The sequence below is a fragment of the Mastigoproctus giganteus genome, chromosome 6 (genome assembly GCF_048544385.1).
Source record: "Mastigoproctus giganteus isolate SK-2022 chromosome 6, ASM4854438v1, whole genome shotgun sequence".
Taxonomy (NCBI): Eukaryota; Metazoa; Arthropoda; class Arachnida; order Uropygi; family Thelyphonidae; genus Mastigoproctus; species Mastigoproctus giganteus.
This window is the reverse complement of record NC_143580.1, coordinates 165,835,455-165,856,049: the sequence shown is the minus strand read 5'-3', so window position 1 is coordinate 165,856,049 and position 20,595 is coordinate 165,835,455.

Genomic DNA, 20,595 nt, shown 5'->3' with positions numbered 1-20,595 from the left:
GACCATCGTAGTCGCCTTTACGAAAGCAATAACCCTTTCCTTTACCCCTCATGATAGTTACCTCTTTGAGTAAATCCCACTTCAGCACACTGTGATCACTGTCACCTAGTGGTTCCTCTATATGCAGTTTCTTAATGCATGAAGAATCACTACTGATAATCAAATCAAGAGTATTACTCCCTCTAGTTGCCTCCCGAACATGCTGATGTAGAAAACAATCATCCAATAAATCCACAAAAGCCTTGCTAGTGTGGGAGTGACCAATCTACAAATTCCTGTCAATATCTGGGAAATTAAAATCCCCCATTATAAGACTCTCTGATTTACCGGCCCACTATTTCCCTGTACAGTTTCTTATTATACTCATCAGAGTCATTTAGGCCTATAGCACACTCCTACTCTTAATTTTGACCTCCCAATGCTTATGTTACACCAAACTGACTCGACATTGCACTGTCCAGCGATGTCGACTGGCTTCACACTTCCTTGGATTTTATGTGTTTCTTAACTAATAGCATAACCCCTCCTCCCTTCCTATCCTTTCTGTAGACGTTGTACTCTCCAAATTTCAGATCTGCAATCCTTTTGTCTGTGTGACACCACGTCTCTGATATCCCAGCACTATCCGCCTTTGATGCTTTGAGCAATACCTCAAATTCATCCAATTTATTTACCAAACTCCTAGCATTGGTGTACACGCAAGTATACATGCACCTCTTTCTATTCTTAGCTACCCTAACACAACCCATGTGTTACTTGTACCGCAATGACTCCCAGCAGTCTCTGAAATATCCTGCATCTTGTTTTCCGGGCTTCTGCTCAGCAATAGAAGCAGTGCAAGAATCACTTTCACCTCTGCCAGTGGCTACTGTTAATCTATTAGTCCTTGTACTCCCCCCCAAGCTAGCAGTTTTCCAACCCACCTAACACTGCCTGGATAGCATCAGCAAATATTCTTGCACCCTTTCTATTTTCTGAGTCATTCAAGGACCTCACGACAGTATTGTTGATTAACCGTCCTTGAGGCACGAATTCCTTATGAACAACACATTGGCTGTCGAAAAAAACAAAAGCATGGATTTGATTTTCGACTTGCTCATTCTTGCTTTTTTCGGACGCTCTTGTGCTACTTCGAACTTTGTCGTTTGGTTTCGGGATCGTACTCGAAAATCCACGCTTCGTCACCTGTTATAAATAAAATAAAATAAATTTTCTGTTTATACTCCGGGGCGACCAAACGGTCAGAGGAGTTCACAAGATAGACAGAATACAAGAAACAGCACCGTATTCAGCAGTCACGGGCTTGAACCCCGGTCACTCAAGGCACGTATGCACTTATGCACCCGCGCGCCTGACCACTAGGCTACGGCGGTCTTTATGACATGTTTGAAAAAATTTTCATTTTCGATGCGTTCAAGAAGGTCCAGGCACACATTCCTTCCGTTTTCGTTTTGTTCGTTGGTGAGGTTTTTTGGAACCAGCTTTGTACAAATTTTCCGCTTGCCCAGTTCCTCGGTCAAAATGTCGTGAACGGTTTGGTGATTCAAATTCAAGTCACTACCGATCATTCTGACTTTGGTGACATTTTCGTCCGTTTTTAATGTGCAAGGTCTTCCACAGAACGAGGTCGTCCTCCACGCTCTCACGGCCATCCAAAAATGCTTTACGCCACCTAAAAACCTGTGCCCCCATAAGCCCGTTTTAATTTTTCGTAAGTTTCTGTTGCGTTTTCGTTAAGTTCGACGCAAAATTGATTGCGCAACGCTGCTCGAGATTTCGTTTTTCCATTTTCGTAACGTTACACACACTTACACAAGTCGCTGTCAAGTCAGACGTGTTAACGCTATCGAGTTGAAACTTGCACTGAACATCAAGTAAGAATGTACGTCTCAGTTGGTGTCGGAGGCGTGGCTACGGTGTTGCCAGTTTTTGAGCCACGCGTTCAGTCTCATTACTTTTTAGACACACCTCGTATGCAGACATGTATAGTATCTTCTGTACGGCGGCTCCAGGAACATTAGTTCCACTCCGCCATGGTACTTTGTGATGATACAAAACTCTGTAGAACGGCCAGAAATGCGTGTAATGTTATGTTTGCGCAGAGAATGTGTTATGTTGTCAAGTTGTTTCTGGGACGACGATCACCTGGAAAGCGTGCCCGGTGCCCTTCTACACCACGAGGAGGTTGGCCCAACTGGATATGTTCCTGGCCAAGTGGAGATAGACCATTACAATCTTTGTCTGCCCTGAACAGGGCGAAGTGCCGCATCCACCCGGATGCAGTGCTATACCAGTGGGTGCCAGCAAAATTTCGTTCCCACAGCTACCCAAATTAAGGTTACCAGAATAGAAAAAAAAAAAAAAAAAAAAAAAATATATATATATATATATATATAAGTGAACTGTCCAAAATTAGGATTCCATACCCGCTGCAGGCAGTGCAATACCATGGGCACCAGCAATCCTCAGATTGCCCAGTTGCCCAGGACTGAGGGGAAATAAAAGTTAAAAAAAGAAAAAACTGGGTGAAAATGAGTGGTTGATCTTAAAAAATATGATCTTCTAAGAGCTATTCAAGGTGACAAAGGTTTCGACTTTGTAAGACACCACTCTTTGAGATATGCTGACTATGTTGAAGCTGATGACATTATTGAAGGTCCTGGAGGGACCTTAGGAGTTGAATTTGAAGCAGGATTGGCCAACAGAAGTTTTCTTCTAGCAAATAAATCAGAAGCAAATTGTAAGATTCTACTAGAGATTTTTCGTTGCCAGGTGAGAATGTGTTTATACCATCTTGTAAGGATTTCCGTAGGTCACTGTACAAAGGGCAGTGATAGAGAAGGTGGTTCCAGTCCTTCAGTTGGAGACAAAGACAGGAATCAGTATTACTAATTCTGAACTGAAAGAGTCATGTCCAGTTATGATAAATGAAGTATAGAGGTTTGGAGAGAACCATAGGGAATTTTTCTTGTAGGCAGTAAAGGAGACATTTGGTATGAATTTATATGTAGTTCTGCCTTTAGAGGTTTTGTCCCGACGATCTTGCCGTACTCCAGCAGGGCATCAGTTGAGACGGTCCTGCAAGCACGGAATATTGTAAGAATCATGGATCTTTGCATTGAGAATAATTTTGATTTTAGTTTTACGTTTTTAATTCTGTCATACCAAAGCGGAGCAGCATCGATTGCAATAGGTATGAATACTGCTTTGTAATATGAGAAGAATTCTGCCTCCAAGCTCCCAGTCAGTTCTCTTAATCCGAACAATAGCCATAGTAAATTTATTTTATCTATCAGGTGGTTTACATGGATTGTAAAATTGAGATTGTCATCAACGGTTTACACCAAGATGTTTTAAGTGCTTGATATATGGTATTTATTTGTTAGCCATTTTCAAGATAGGAGGTCGATGAATACATATTCATCGTCCTCCTTAAAAAAAAAAAAAAAAAAAAAAAAAAAATTATATATATATATATATATATATATATATATATATATATAATTTTTTTTTGACATTGACCTTTAAAAATCATGAGCTGGGTTTTGGATGAAGGAATTTTTGGGAGTTGCCCATTCAATGAGATCCTTTAAGACCAGAGAGGATCATTCTTGAATTTGTTGCCTGGAGTTGCCAGAGAAAACACTGACAAGATAATCGAAATATGCAAATGGTGTAGGAAAATCAAAATGTCTGGTTAGCCATGTATTCAATGTAATGTTCCAGAGGAGCGGCACCAGAACAGAACCCCGAGGACGCCATCTATTGGCAGCTCGTGTTATGCTGCAGGTTTGCTCGGATAGCTTGGTACATGTTGCGCAGGACTTTTCTCCGTTGTAGTATAACTTGCTAGGGTTCCAACAATTCTCAGTTATGGTGTGATGTGTCAGTTAGGTATCAAATGTTCTTTGCAAGAGTTACACTAATATTTATATCCGGAGAAACCTGGCTTTCATGTAATCGTCTAGTAGTTAGTTAGGACAAATCCCGTGTTCTAAAAACTTACTCAGATGGACGTTGAGCAAATCTGCAACATCAAGATTGCGTTGTGTGATTTTCACCTTTGACTCCTTTCTATTTGATCAGGATCAAAAGCGCCGCCTTAACAGTTCTTTATCAGTAATCATTCAAAGAAATCATGTGTCATCAGAGAGTAATCAATAGGCAAAAATTGTTAAACAAAACATGGTTTATTAAGCAAGACAAGTAAAATATACACTCAGTAAGCAAGTATAGTTTTTAGAATAGGGCATGTAACATTAGGCTTACTCCTCTTTACGTTAATACACAATTAGACTCTTAATGTAAATTGACTAGCTGAATAGTAGTGGTAGTGTTGTTCTTCGTGTAGTTTCGTGCTTGCTGTCTGTTATAGGAAAACTCCAAGTACATCCCGTCGAGGTAATAACATTTTAGTGGTTCATGTAAGACACTAATAACGTTTGTAACAGAACAACTGTAAAGCGATCATAATATTAAACTTATAATGTGATGTGTATTCCTTAAGTTCAAAATATCACTTTTTCTCTATACTTAACAAGATAAGTTATTATGAGGAGAGAAGTCTATGTAAGGGTAGATAGGATCGCCTTTTACGCTATCTAGTTCAGTTGTTTAATGGGACATGGAAAGTTGACTTACCAGACTCAATCTGCATATCTTCAGGAGTTGATACTCTGGGAAGATCGTCAATCTCGGTCATTTCTGCTACTCTTTTATCCGTGGTTGGATCTGCTTTCTCTCGAACAGGATTCTGTATTTTCTCTCGTTCACCCGTTCTCTCCTACTTTCAGACTTCGCTTCAACAAAACCAAACTCAGAACTCCGCACTGTTAACTCCGAACTCCGACTCTAAACTCGTCACGACCTGAACTCCGTCTCCCCTGCTTTCCCCCCTAGGCTCGTATATATATCTCCCCCTTATCTTTTGCTTTCCCCTGCGTATTTGTTCTGGTTAATTTCAACGGTTCAACAACAACTCTGGGACTGTCGATTTTGGAGCTCTGCTTCCATAAAATATTGGATTTATGGAGGTGGTGTGGAGGAGACTATTTTGGTAGGGTTTGTGCCTTCAGACTGGACAAAGGCCTGATGGCCACAAATTCGTTCACTTCCTCACACCAGACTTTCAAAAACACAAACCTCCAGTGGATGTCTTATTCTGTTTATCCCAAAAGTGTCATTTGGAAGATGTAGCCTCGCATCTCCACACGAGAATCACGTTCCTTTGCTGTTTTGTCAACAAATGCACCCGGCCGCCTGTCCACTCCGCTCGGACAAATGACCTCCGGCTGTTAGATAACAGGCGACCGGCGGAGGGCTGACGCTCCACGGGGTGACTTTCACTGCACGTGCGGGGACCAGAAATATTTCCGCCTTCTCCCCGCGAGCAGGTGTTGCTCTAAATATACGGCATAGTCACAAAAGTATGGGGCGCTTGTTCTCTTCATAAACGTCCCGTCATAAGTGAAAATGGTTGCATTTTCACATACAACTACCAGGAGCATGAGATGTTCCGAAGACTTGCGAGGGCGCTCTCCCACTAGAGGGTGATCAAAAGCACCTTCGAAGTCTATGAAGATGGCCATTCCATATTTGGATGTAATTTCTCGATACTCTAATTCCCAATGAAGATCTCGATTCTTCATTGGGAATTAGAGATTTATAAACTTCTGGCATCCACTTACCTAAAGAATTTCTCATGTGTGAGCTTAGCTACAAAAAACTTATTCAGTTTGTCAGCAACCTGAGCAGGATAATCAACAGTAGAACGGTCAATATCAAGTGGACCAATTTGAATCATCCCCTTCCTTGTAGTATTTACATAAGTAAAGAATTCTTTGCATCCTTTGTCAAAGATTTCTCGTAATCTCCCTTCGCTGTCTAACCTCCTTCGTGACTTGATTACAGACTAGTTTATGTGTAACACAGACTTCTGTGTCGCCTGATAACTTATATGTATCCTGTGCATTTTTTCTTCTCTGCCACGAGTCTCATTAGTTCATCTGACATCCATTTGGGCCTATAACTTGAAGAGTATTTCTTAGTTGGTACGAAAAGCCTAATAGCGTCTTTTATTAATTCATTTAATGCTCGCCATTTAGAAAATGCTGTTGGTATCATCAGTTAGTCCCATTGTATAGAATTTAAAAACTGTCTGAGACCAACCTTTACGAAAGCAAAACCTTCCCTTTACCCCTGATGGTTGTTATATTTTAAGTAAACAAATGCCATAATAAATGCTTAAGTAAATGTCATATCAGTACACTGTGATCGCTGCCACCAAGTGGTTCCTTTATCTGCAGATCCTTAATGCATGAATAATCACTGCTGATAATCGGTATTACTTCCTCCCGTTATCTCTTTAAAATGCTGCTGTAGAAAACAATCCTCCAATAAATCTAAAGTCTTGCTAGTGTGCGATGACCAACCCACAGTGCCAGTTAAAATCCCCACATAAGACATTGTGATTTACTGGCCCACTCCAAATCTCAGTACAGTTGTTAGTTGTAGTGATCAGACTCATTAGGCTTATAACACACTGCAAATCTCATATTTGCTTTCTCAGTGCTTATATCACACCAAACTCAACATTGCACTGGAGGCAGTGGCGGTCTGGTCAGGGTGTCAACTTGCCCGATGGCAAGTGGGCCCCTCTTGCAATAACAGTCAATATGTTAATGACCTTTTAGTAGCTTGAAAATATAATAGTTGTGGGTGGGCCCCCTTTTGTCTCCTGGCAACCAATATTTTTAGACCCAGTCCGCCACTGACTGGAGGCACTGGTTTAGATATTTTCCGTTTCTTAATTAATTAGTAGCATAACCCTTCTCCCTCCGCTAGCTTTTCAGTAAAAGATTAAAGATTGAAATAGTTCGATTCGCTCGGAAGGGACGCTTAGCTGGGCAGACTCAGTCTTGGGTATTCTTCAGATGCTTCCTCAGATGTTGAGTTTATATAACAAATGTATGCGTGAAGGAAGCTGTCCAGATTGCTGGAAGTGTTCGTTTATTAAGGCATTACTGAAGGAGGATAAAACCAGTGTTGAAGATAGTAAATTCCATTATTGTCTGTAATGAGTAAACTGTTGGAGTGGCTGATGATAAAACGTTAAAATAAGATAAAGAAAAACGATTAGATTGAAACCGACAGTATGGTTTTAAGAAGGGGGCGGTCGGATGAGGATGCGATTTGTGATATAAAGAATCAAGTTAAAAACACAACGTTTAAGTACGTAATGGGGATATTTGTTAATTTCAGAGGTAACTGATTCCTTACGGTGGGAAAGTTACAACAGTACCAGTCATGGCTGTGCAAATGGGAGACGCATTGGATGCACCGCACCTGGCCCCAATCGAGGGAGCCATCAAAGTCTCAACATAAATAAACGAGGCCCCTTAATCCCTTTTGTATCCAGTGATCCCTTAATCCCTTTTGCATCCCTGGTATCAGTGTCCAGGGAATTTATATAGGCTGATGCGTAGCTACTTTGCCAATAGGAAAGTTGAAATAAGAACTACGTATACAAGAGTAATTAAACAGGTAAATAGGGGAGCTCAGGGGTCTGCATTAAGCTCCAATATGTGTAACTTTGTATTAAATGAATCATTACAATAAGATTGGTAAGGAATGATGTAGTAGCTTACGCAGATGATGTGATGTTAATAATTTATGGAAACTCGAGATTGGCTTTGGAAAAAAAAAAAAAAAATTGGGCTAAAATACACAAATTGGATATTTCAACGACAAAAAGACGATAATGCGCAGTGTCATCGGCACCGAAAGTGCACGAGTGGTCCGAGGAACACAGTGAAGATTTCGCCCATCTTAACTGACCTCCAAATTCGCCTGGCCTCAATTCAATTGAACACACCTGTGGGATGTTTTGAAATGGGAAGTGAAGCGTATCGACTTGCAACCGTCATCTATTCCGACACTGTGGAAGGCCTTGCAGGCAGCAGGGCTGCAGATCCTTAAGGACGTCTTCAGACATCTAGTAGAGTCAATGCTTAGATGCATGGGGGCTGATATCGGTAGGAAATGACCCAACACGGTATTAGACAGGTGGTCATAATTCAGTGATTACAGACAGAGAGAGAGAGAGAGAGAGAGAGAGAGAGAGAGAGAGAGAGAGAGAGAGAGAGAGAGAGAGAGAGAGGTTATATGCTATGGCACAGGACACATTTTCATGAAATTTGCATTTTCAGACAAACCAAATTTAATTAAAATTTTAAATAGGGGCATTCAAAAAAATTCACTAAATAGAAAAAATCGCTATAATGAAGTTCGTTAAACAGAGGTCCGACTGTACTTATTATTTGGTATGATTTTACCAATTATCGAAAAAAGGCGCATAGCCGTGGATTTGCCAAGGGCGTCAAAAACATAACCAGCAAATGGATGACATCAAGCTCTGCGCGAAAACCGAGAAATAACTCCTGCAACTATTCGAGGTCACCGAAGAATTCAGCAATGATATCGGGATGGAATTTGGTCTAGACAAATGTAAGACACACGGATTGCATTGGGGGAAATGAGTCGGCCGAAACTACCAGCTGCAGATTGGTAAAGTGATCGAAGCAATGGCTGAGGTAGAGACCTACAAATACCTGGGGATGACGCAGGCTCGGCAGTTACAGCACAAGGAAATCAAGGCCTGCCTGACTGAAAAATATCATCAGACTCAGAAACCTGCTGAAAGCAAAGCTTTACGAAAGGAACACAGTCAAAGCCATAAACACCTAAGCAGTACCAGTGCTAGCATATTACTTCGGTATCATAGACTGCACTAACACCGAGCTGGAGGATATGAGAAAGACAAGAACAATGATGAACAAGAGCCGCCCGAAGTCAGCCATGGAGAGAATGACAATAACTCGGAAAGAGGGAGGAAGTGGCCTGATAACCCCCATCGTGCAACAGAAAACAGCTATAGCTAACCTAAAGGATTACTTCCAGAAAAAAAAAGCAGCAGCACTCTACCAGGCCATAAGGAAGATAAACAAGCGACATACCCTAAAAGGAAGGGGATGAAATCTGATTTGTCCACTTGATATCGATGGTTCGACTGTTGATGATCCTGCTCAGATAGCAAACAAACTGAATGAGTATTTTGCATCTACATTTACACATTAGGATTTATTAAGGTTTGAAAATGCCAGAAGGTTATCAAATTGCAGCAGGGTGCTTAATGATTTTGTAATAACTGAGAGCAAAGTGGAGGAGAAATGGTTAAACATAAGAAAGGCACCTGGGGTGGATGGAATCTATCCAGTTATATTAAAGGAGGTGGCAAAGGAAGTAAGCAAACCCTTTGCCTTATTATGAGAGCATCTTTGGACTCAGGGGAGGTCCCCATGGACTAGAGATGTGCAAATGTATCCCCAATTCACAAAGGGGCTCGAAGGGTGACATGAGTAATTACAGACCAGTTCAGTTAAACTACGTAGGTGGTAGATGACTTTCATCAACCGGTGAAATACCACCACTTTGCTTATTGGAGGCTTGAAGTGGTGAAACCCATGTTTAGTCTCTAGAGCAAAGTTTCCGGCACCCCCCTCCCCCTTCTCCTTCAACCCATGCACGGTACCAAGTACTATAGGTTTTGATACCTTTCGTGTTTGGGGTTTTCATAAAAAAAAAAAAAAAAAAAAAAGTTCCCGGTAAAATAATGGAGGCACTGGTTAAAGATGCATTGCAGGATCATCTAGACAAGACTGCAGCAATAATTCAGACACAGCATGGGTTTGTTAAGGGAAGGTCTTGTCTGACAAATTTGATTGGATATTATGATATGGTTACAAAGGAACTGGATGCAAAAAATAATTTTGATATCATATACTTGGATTTCACGAAAGCTTTTAATACTGTTGCGCATGGAAGACTACTGTACAAATTGGAGCAGAATGGTATTACGGGTAAGTTGCTACAATAGATAAAAGGATGGTTGAGTGGGAGAAGACAGAGGGTGGTAATCAATGGGTGCTGCTCTTAGTGGACTAATGTTATTAGTGAAGTCCCACATAGTTCGGTGTTGGGTCCACTGTTTTGTATATTTGCCAATGATGTTGATGAAGGTATATCAGGCTTGGTGTCGAAGCTTGCAGATGATACAAAGGTTGGCAAGGTTGTTAATGACAGTGTGCTACTGCAACAAGATCTAGAAAGTTCGGGCAGATGTGCTGAGAAGTGGCAACTGAAGTTTAACATTGACAAATGCAAAGTACTGCATATGGGTAGAAGTAAGCTGTTTGTTTGTTTGTTTGTTATTTGGTTTTTAGGAGCATTAGCAACTAAGGCCATATTGCTCCGGGAAATGCGGTGGTCATTCCCTGACTTTTCCGCATCCTCCGTATTTGGTGGTGACAGGCTCGAACCCCGGTCTAATTAAGAAGCGTGTGCTACGCACTGCTGCTCCTTCCCACCTGGCTACAGAGGCGCCTTAGAAGTAAGCCCAGAGAAATGTACCAACTGTGTGGTACTACACTTAAGATGGTAGAAAATGAAGAGACCTGGGAGTAATTGTGCAGTTAGATATGAAGTTTTCTGAGCAATGCAGACAGGTCATGGGGTTTTGTCAATGATATACAGGAATTTTGCTAGCAGGGAAAAGGAGGTGATTGTCCCTCTGTATTAGGCAATGGCCAAGCCACGCCTTGAGTAATGCGTACAGGTCTGGAGGCCTCATTTTAGGAAGGATGTAGAATTGCTTGAGCGTGTACAGAGAAAGGCTTAAGTTCTGTAAATTACAGCGGCTGGAGACTAGGCACCTGCGAGGTGATCTGAATGAGGTGTATAAGGCCTTGAATGAGTTGAGCACGCTGAATCCTGATGGGATTCTTCCACTTGTTCAGTTCAGATTACGAACCTAAGGAGCCATAAATTCAAATTGAGAAAAGAGATATAGAATAGATGTGCGGAAATTTGCCTTTAGCCAGCGGGTGGTTAATTGCTGGAACAAACTTCCATCTGTTGTTGTGGAAGTTGATAGGTTAAATAAATTTAAGGAGGAACTGGACAAACATTTAGAGAGAATTGTTTTGTAAATTTATCTATTTATTTTTTTGGCTGATGCTGCATAAGCTCATACACTTGCTTTCTTGCATCATATGCCACTACTACCCCACACAACCCAAGCGAGGAGTCCCCTCCAGGCCAGACGACACAAACGAAGCTAGAAAGATGGGCAAAGACAGTCCATGGCAGACACTATAATGACCTCCATGATTGTAGACCTCCATCACATAGATAAAATGGCTTCCAATGAATGTTTCACAAGCGGAACGTTCTTCCTGGAGACTAAAGAATTCATGCTCGCCATCCAAGACCAGGTAATCAACACCAGAAATTATAGAAAATACATCGTCAAGGAGCCCAGAGTGTCAGATGACACATGTCGACGATGCCACCAGGCCTCAGAAACGATCCAACATCACTGCGGGATGCAAGGTGATCACCCAGACTGAGTACACTCGTCGACACGACCAGGTAGCCAGGATAATACATCAGAAGCTAGCAAGGAAATACCATTTGATCAAAGATAGTATACCGTATTACAAATACGAACCCCAGGCAGTACTAGAAACCCCAACCCACAAGTTGTACAGGGACACCCCATAATAACGGACAAGACAATCCGCACAACAGACCGGACATAACCCTTGTCGACAAGAAGGAAAAGACTACCTATCTGATTGACATATCGGTGTCCAACACAGTGGCAATCTCCAAAAAACCCATGAGAAAAAAAAAAAAAAAAAAAAAATCAGCAAGTACACGAAACTAAGACAGGAAAGAGATGCAGCATATTCATCAGGTAACGACCATCCCGATCACTGTGTCAACCACTGGTACGGTGTCAAAGGGGTACGTGACAACTCGGAGACAAATTATTTTGAAAAGAAAAGAAAATTATATATGCACAGGAGCGAGCCGTCCCGAGGATACAGGCGTGCACTGCACCCGGGCGACAACGTTCAAGGGGCGCGCCATATACCCTAGGAAAGCCCCTGTATGTACTGTTTTCATTTAGGGTTATTTTAAATTTATTAATGGAAATTTGTTAAGTCAAATACAGTATATTAGTGTAATATGTTATTTATTAAGAACACACATGTTTATTAGAAGAGAATTTATTGTGTTCTTAAGTATATATCTTTGAATTTTTTCAATAATCCTGGAAAATAAACTATAAATCCTTTACTTTTCTAATTCATATTGTAGTTGTTGGATATACTACGAATATATTCTATAATATTTTGCCTATTACAGTTATGCGGTCAGCTTCTTTATAGCGTGTTCGTAATTTACTAATTTATCTATAAAAACCCACGAAGGATGAGCAATACTGCTACTACTACCACCAGAAGCTAACTGTAGTTTGCTTCTGGTAGTAGTAGTAGTAGTTTACGATGGCAAGTTTCAGTAAAATTGTTTGTTCTATCGCTTTCACTTAATGTTCGTTGGTATACGGACCAAATATTGGAGGGAAATTTTCGTGCAGCACTGGTATCATTGTTTCTGAGACGTCCTATATACGTATTGGTGAAAAATTTCTAAAATTGGTTCAAACTCTTCTGCTAAATAATTTTCTACACTGGTAATTGCATGAATAATGTCTTCTTGGGGAACAAATGCAATAGACGTGATCATTTTTAATTGTAATGCAAAGTCGATATCAGTATTGTATCCTAGAAGATGGCATGATGCCAATGTTTCCGAAGATTTTTAATTAAGTAAAATAAGCAACCGTTAATGTTTACTTCTGGAAACACTGCACGAATAGCTTGATGGATTGCAAGTTCGTAATCCACATTTATGCTATCTGGATTCAGTTGATTCCAAAGCTCGCGTATCATGCTAAATAATTTTATGTTTCAGCTCTTTTATCCGGCAGCAAACAAAACCATACAGGAAAAACTGCACCTCCATCTTTTCTAGTTAGTATGACGAAAATTTGAAAGAAAAAAAAAAAAAAAAAAAAGTGTGTACCGAACGCGCATAGCGGAAGATAAGTGAAACTTCTTTAGGCGAGCATTTATCACTTGAACGAGGTTCCCGTATTGACCATATGGATGCTGCAGGCGACGAATTTGCATGAATGGGAGAATCGGAGATAACGAGGAGTTCCGTTAACAAATCTAGTTTCGGCAAGTGCTGTGGCATCTGATGATATTTAAAACCACTTCGATAAAGCCGGAGTCACTTTGTTCTTGAGACAGCGACTATTGCTGTTGCAGGCCGACATTTGACTTACATCATTTGGAAATGCTGTTTGAAGAAGAGCGTGATCTCGAGCTGCTACAATCTTCACATCTTTCTTGAACCAAAACCGATCACACACGGAACAGACTAAACCGAAATTATTATCCAGGAATATACGTTTAAACTGGCATGGATGCTTCGGTGTTTCTTAAAATCGTGTTGCTGCTCCGGCTGCGTATTACGTGTTGAACGATTTTACGGAGTACTTCTGGCAGTCGGTTTTCGCTTCTCTTTTCATTTACGACTGGGCTTCGAGGACTCTTCATCATTTTCATTTGCAGTGTCGACTATGACTCCTTCCAAATTCACTTCTAACATTTCTGGGGAGATGTAAAGCTCTGAAGATAAGATGTTTTGGTTTTTTTTTTTTTTTTTTTTTTTTTAGGAGCATTAGCAACTACGGCCATATTTCTCCGGGAATATGCGGTGGTCATTCCCTGACCTTTCCGCATCCTCCGTATTTGTTGGTGACGGGCTCGAACCCCGGTCTAATGAAGAAGCGTGTGTTATGCACTGTTGCTCCTTCCCACCTGGCTACGGAGGCGCCTCTGAAGATGTGGATGGACCTTCTCCGGCTTCCTTGTTCAACTCCATCACCCGCTGTAATTTCTTACGCTGTCGAAATAGCTTAGATCTCTGCTTTGTACTCAATGGAGGTGATTTCGGTGGTCGTATTGCAGGTATACGTGCTCTATACGTCTCAAAACACTATTAGTCTTCAACACGTTGAATTATAAAATTTTTTCTGTAGAAATTTTTTTTTTTTTTAAATACGGTGGAGAATTACAAAAGAAATATCATGACCCAATCAGTACAGGTACTGATTGGGTCATGCGTTGCTGGTGCCTGGTACGGAGTGGTACAATCGTGGAGGGGGATGAATCACTTCGTGTCGCAATTTTTTCAATCCACGGACGCATTGCACGTGTACTATACACCTTACAATGCTCACTACAGTGAACCCCCCCACGCTTTACGATTGGTTCACTGTACGATCAAGTCACTTTACGATGGACACTCCATAACAAAATACCGTTCACTATACGATATGTAGGAAGCGCCGGTGACTGATCACTTGAATTTACAATATACACAGTACAACGATATAAAGGTTTCCTTTTCTTTACATCTGATTCATTCTTTCTATATGTACACACACTCTTTAATCATCAATTTTCTAAAGAGTCCTTTCATTATTTCAACAAACCAATATGTACAGGAGAATTTAACATACATTTACAGTAGTTTAAATAAAATTGATTTTAAAAGAAACTTTAGATTAACTTGTTCACTAAAATTAAGATTTTCCAATGATTATATATCTGCATTATTGCATGACTTTCAGTACTGTGGTTGATCACATTTATGTTGCGTAATTACATTTGCATTTTTATTCCATTTATAAATCATTTTTAGCTTTTGTTCATTATTCCTTAATTTTGTACTTTTAGCCAAGTATGATAGTTCGCTGTTCAGAGCGCCTGGATTGCGTTTACTGATGGCTTGGTTAGTTTGCTCTGTCTCATTTCGTTGCGTTTTTTGTCAATCCATGAACACGAGTTACTACCATCTGAAAACTGCCTGGAGCGTGCATAAAGAAGTTTCACTTCAAAATACCATTCACTATACAATATGCAGTAAGCGCCGGTCATTGTGAACACGTTTACGAATTGAATTTTAATTCTATTAACGGCGATGCTAATAAGCGAAAACAGGAGGAATATTATCTTTACTTTTATAGATTTACAATTTATTTTAATTAACAATTAACAAAATTAAGTGATACGCAAAAATCGGAAGGATATTTTTCCCAGATTAACAAAAGAAAGGAAGGCAAAAAAAAGTCAACTTACACCGTGTATTCCCATCTGTTCACCCTCCCTAACTTCGGCAATCGTATGAGAACTGGGCATTTAGCCTAGTCCGATAATTAGCTGTTTAGAGTGCCTGTAATGCGTTTACTTATGGAAACAATCGCATTTTCGTTGTGTTTTTTGTCAATCCACGAACGCAAGTTACTGCCATCTGAAAACTGCCTGGAGCGTGCCTAAAGAAGTTTCACTTCAAAAGTGCCGTCCATAAATAAGTCCTTCATATGTTCACTCCACATTGTGTGATATTCCCTACCAAACATCAGGATGCGCTGCGGGGAGGACTGGTCTCTTCCTGAATCTGCAGAAGAAACGCTCAAAATTTGTTGGACTGTACTCATAACGGGAACCACTCCTCAGGTATAATTACATGTATTGCCTCGCGAGATTATGGATTGGCTAGTGCTCTTATTAAAGTTTTAGGACTTTTAAAAAAAAAATACAGATATATACTTAACTACGCAATAAATTCTCTTCTAATAGGCATGTGTATTCTTAATAAATAACATATTGCACTAATATGACTTAACAAATTTCCATTAATAAATTTATAATAACCTAAATGAAAACATGTATATAATTTTCTTTTCAAAATAATTTTTGCCGCTGAGTTTACTTTCGCCGAGTTGACCATGTCCGGTGCCAAAGACCCTACATAACAGCCTAGCAGCAATAGGTCTTCCAGAGAACATTTAAAGGAACTCCAGAAAATCGTAATCCCGAACACCTGTAGGATAGTCAGAGTTTCTTGACTAACAGTAACGCCAGACATAACGGCAACCACCCTGTGGTACTTGGTAACAATACCCGTCACGGTATAGAATCCCCAATCAGGGGGAAATAATATAAGAGCAACAATAATAAATCCATAATTAATATATATATATTTTTTTCATACAATTTGTTCGTCTGCCTGACTGCATGTAACGACTTCCACGGGACGGATTTTCATGAAATTTTATAATAGGTTCATATAGAAAGATTTGTCGAGCCACCTAGATTTGATTAAAAAAGATATTGCAGAACAGTAATAAATATTATAGAGATGTAATTTAACTGAATTGTATAGAAGGCGTGGTAATTTAGATGAACAGTTTAGAATGCGCAATATGGCCTAAGCAGCCGTTGCGCTAAAAATGAACATCCACAACACAATAACAACTAAGTTTAGAGAACGTAAAACTACAGTTTTAACAATCTTAGTAATTAATTGATAAAATGATAACGATATTTACTTTTCATTTTAGTTGATCACAGAGAAAGAAAGTAATTCAAATAATTTTAAGAAAAATATAGAATGCCCCTGAACTATAATGCGTTGCCTATATCACCCATTTAAATTTGTAATGGAAGTATGTTATCGATGTTGAGATCGTTTAATAAGAAAGAGTTCAATGGACATCACATTTCTCCGCATGTTTCGTTTGACTCTGGTAAGCTTTTAAGGTCAATCAGTCTCCTCCCCCCCCCTCGACCACAAAAGTTTATTCATATATATGTATAAATATCATGTAGGGCAAAACTTGATCCAAAACAATACCACAGTAGAATGTGGCGGTGAGAATGTGTTCAGTGGGGATGAGGGGACTTCGTGGCATCCATGAAAACATCCCGAAAACCACGATACCACCGCCACCTGGCTGTTTTCGCCCAACCGTGCAGTCTGATTTCAGCTGTTCACCTGCTTGCCGTCGAATACGTACCAGTCTCTTCGCAAGGTGGAGCTGTAACTTTGATTCATCAGACCAGGCGACTCTATTCCAGTCGTCCAGGAACAGTGTTCCATTGCAGGCGGAGATGTCGACAACGGTCGATTAACGTGGGCACATGCACAGATCGCCTACTTCGTTGGCCTATTCGCAAGAGCATCAGATGGATGGTGTGCTCGGAAATTTTTCTGAGTGCTCCCTGGTTGCAGTCTGCTGTTAGTTGAGGAATCGTGAGCAGCCTGTTACCCTAGAAAAACATGCCAATCAGCGGTAGTGTCCTTGTCCCGGCATGTTGATTGGTCGTGTGTCCCTCTCGGGACTATTCCTGCCTCTGCTTCAATTATATGTGCCACACAATAAGCAGACAACCGTGGTTCCTCCATTGTTCTAGGCCATCTCGAAGAATGGTTTAATGATGAGTTACCGTTACATTTTCTACATTTCATTTTACTACTTCCTAATATCAGTGAAAGTGTTTTATGGCAAAATGCGCTGTGATTATTGTTAAGATGGGAAGTAGCGCTAAGGGGTATTTGGGGGGGGGGAGTAATTTTACCCAGGTTTTCTAATAGATTTTAACTCGGTAATCAGCGCATCTGTACAGAAAAAAAAAAAAAAGCATTTATTAAATAAAAATACATTCATTATGCATCACTTTTTTTGTATTCCATTAACGGCTAGCGTCTCAAAACCTTGAACTGCCTTGTCAACGCCAATGTTCATCTCCAAAAGCCATTGATCTTTAAGAACCAAAACGAGAAAAATGTTTTCATCTTATCTCGTATCAGTATTCAGTAACCGCAGATTAAACGTCGGAAGATAGACTTCTATTTCAAATAGTGCGCACTTCCATATATGCATTGTGCACATAGCATTTGATATTTTAACTCTTGATTTTTTTTTAGTTACATTTTTTCATGAGCAATGAACAATTGATCTTCCCGATTTCCCCCTTAATTTTCAGCACTCACCTCATAGTAATCCGCTTAGCTGGTGGAGGGTTTTACCACATACATAGTGGTTATAGGATTCTAATACTTTACAGGGATTATGGGTTTAAAATTAAGTTATGGGCTATAAAAAATTTTTAAGAAAGGAAAGTGCACCTTCCATGGTTGCCTCATGGCCTCATTTAATTAGATGCCAATCAGATTGCCAAGCATGTTACATAGGCAGTACAACAGCAAAATTCGGGACATCAAATTTCCAACACGCGTGCATACTACCACTTTAATAGCTTCAAAACTAATTCAGCAAGTACAGAACTAACACAACACGTCCAATCTCAAAATCACAACCCACTCATCGATTCAGCCATCACAGTAATTAAATTAAATTCTAGCTACAAAATCCTTGAAAACGAAGCCCTCGTTATTGAATGGTTTAAGCGCCATACATCATTCAACGTGTTAAACAAAAAGATTCCTGCCAATTTCTCCCCCATTTGGAATTTAGCATGTATTAAGTTTCCACGTGCACTGAAATGCATTTCGGGAACTCAACCCGTATATAACACAAGCGCCTCTCTTCCCCCACTCCACTATAGCTAACTGAAGACGAGGAAACTCGAAAGTCGCTCGTGCGCGATTATTAGCTTATATTTTCCTTTTCTTTTTTTTCTCTTAATTTAATTTAATTTAATTAGGCAACCATGGAAGGTGCACTTTCTTTTCTTAAAAATTTTTTATAGCCCATAACTTAATTTTAAACCCATAATCCCTGTAAAGTATTAGAATCCTATAACCACTATGTATGTGGTAAAACCCTCCACCAGCTAAGCGGATTACTATGAGGAGAGTGCTGAAAATTAAGCTAAGCTATACATACGATCTAACTATCCTAAATGATATTCATTTTCTATTTAATTCTCTTCGAACAGGTAAAAATTATTCATCCACAACAGCAATAGTAGACAGACCCCGTCTGTTGTCCACTTCATACCCGATAAGTTCGCAGATCGAGATACAACGTATGTCTGCTGATCAACAACGAAATATTAGAGGTGAGCTGTTTATTAAATTAGCTAACTGTCATAACGCAAGGCTGGTCTCTGTAGAGAACGTACAAAATTACATATAGGTCAATAACTATGGATTATTTTTTAAAGAAAAACTTTATAAAAAAAGGCAAAAAGGTGGGGACAACGCTAGTTAGCAGTATTCCACACAGATTTTCCAGTCCACTTTGTTGTTAAAAATATTGTACCGGTTCATTTTTATTAATGTACATTTTGTACTGGATTTTCTAAAGTATATTGGGTAAATGAATTTCTGAGCTTGGGCTTGATATTTTTCAGCCACGAGGCTTTCTATAGATAATGCCTGGAAACAAGCCATCGTGTAGATCCAGTAAGCTGTCTGGAAACAAGCCATCGTGTAGATCCAGTAAGCTGCCCTGAAGCAAATTGCCATACTATGTATAAAATCATCATACCCGATTTAAATGTTGTAACAGTTACTCGCTATACAGACTGTGTGGTTTTTTTTTTTTTTTTTTGTTGAGATGATGGGGGTTTTCTTTCTTGCCCTTTGGGCACCAAAGTAATTTAATAAATACAACTGCTGAAATCTGGAATTTTATGAAATAATTTTAATAAAGTGATTTTAAACAAATAAATAAAAATCGAATGTTATTATACTGCATGTGTTAAGCACCAAAACAACTAAAGCTACGAGGACTGTTTTGTGTCTATTCTGCGGTCGATTTGCCTGCTTGCAAGAATAAAAACCCGCGTTTCTAGGGGGAAAAAAACATGCTACACTTCCCTGACACCAACGACTGAAAAAAGCGTATAAAAATTCCTCGCGTTATTGACAGATTCAAGTCAAAGAATTTTCTGCCCATGGTGGGAAGAACGGCGATACCTGTGAGGGAAATGCGATATGACACAGTTTTATTAAAGATTTGTTGCGCTATTTAAAAACTTACTGCTGTTAGAAATTGATCTTATTTTTATGACTAAAATAGTTTTATCAACCGGTTTCACTGCAGTTTATTACATTTTTAACAACCACTTCGGACAATGGACCTGTTTAATGACACTTCAAAAACAGTTGAAACTGTCTTGAAGAGCATAAAAAAAAAAAAAACACAACTTTTACAGTTCACCATGCGTACCCTCTAAGAATTTGTAGTTCTTTAAATTTAATCAACCCATCCACTTCCACAAAACAACAGATGGTTTGTTTGTTATTTGGTTTTTAGGAGCATTAGCAGCTAAGGCCATATTGCTCCGGGAAATGCGGTGGTCATTCCCTGACCTTTCCGCATCCTCCGTATTTGGTGGTGACGGGCTCGAACCCCGGTCTAATCAAGAAGCGTGTGCTACGCACTGCTGCTCCTTCCCACCTGGCTACGGAGGCGCCTACAAAACAACAGATGGAAACCTGTTACAACAATCAACCACCCGCTGGTTGAAAGCAAACTTCGGAACATCCATCCTTCCTCAACTTGAATTTGTCCCCTCATGTGTGTAGTCTCAGCAAGTGGAAGAATGCCATTAGCATTTAGCTCACTCAATCCAGTCAAAGCTATAAAGACCACAATCAGATCTTCCTGCAGGTGCCTGGTCTTGATGCGCTGCAATTTGCAGAACTTAAGTTTTTCTAGGTAAGAGCAACCTTCTGTTCTCTTCAGTCTGGTTGCCATTCTCTGCACCTGTTCCAGTATTTCTATATCCTTCCTAAAGTGAGGCCTCCAGACTTATATACAGTACTCAAGGTGTGGCCTAACCATGGCCTTATACAAAGGGA